The sequence below is a fragment of the Pundamilia nyererei genome, unplaced genomic scaffold, assembly GCF_000239375.1.
Source record: "Pundamilia nyererei isolate P.nyererei 1_Seehausen unplaced genomic scaffold, PunNye1.0 scaffold00248, whole genome shotgun sequence".
NCBI classification, from domain to species: Eukaryota; Metazoa; Chordata; class Actinopteri; order Cichliformes; family Cichlidae; genus Pundamilia; species Pundamilia nyererei.
Genome location: NW_005187649.1, coordinates 47743 through 48575, shown reverse-complemented (window position 1 = coordinate 48575; position 833 = coordinate 47743).

Below are 833 nucleotides of genomic sequence, written 5' to 3'. Positions count from 1 at the left end.
CATAATTGAACAACAGGTGGCTAAGTTACCAGCAAATGCTAGCTAGGTGGTTAGCAGCCACATACCGCCTAATTACTGCTAATAAAACACTCAGGTTTTCACTCACCAAGGGTGAAGCACAAACATCTTGAATGTTATTTTCCACCAGCAGGGCTGATAATTTGTCAGATAAATAGATGCCAAAAGGCATCAACAACACAAGTATAGTCCAGAAGTCTAGTTCAGTGACGCCAGTTAATGGAGGTGTGGCCTGTTGCCAGCCACACCACAGCTGCCTGTGGTAGTGTGTCTCACACCACAACTTGGCCATATACTGGGATATAAGCACATTTTTCTTTTAATGCTGTAAAGCTGAACATTGTATGTAGGGGTTATGACTTGCTTTTGGAGCTAAGCTTGAGTTTTTGGTCCTGCAGTACCTCTGTGAATGAGCAGTTGTTGAAGCAGTTATCACTGGGGTAGCTTCAGATTCTGTGTGCTGTACTGATAAAAAAAAGGATTACTGAAGCTGTGGAAATGAAAATGGCTTTTTTGTTTGTTTGTTTGTTTTAAAAAAGAAAAAAAAAGCTCCACATTTTGATGATATGAGAATATTTCAGAAGAAACGGGAAGTGTAAGTAAGCAGCAGGTCGCAAAGTTTAAATGAAAAATCGCACTATTATGATAGGATATGATGACATGTCCCCACTGCCCGGCCATACAATATGCTTTGAGCTTTACTCTCTGATTGTAGCTGCTGTAAAAGATGAACTTCAGTCTTATCAGAGACTTGTCTTATCACTTGGTCCCTGGACATAATCATAATAATCTTGGTATTCTGTTAAAGGTTTATC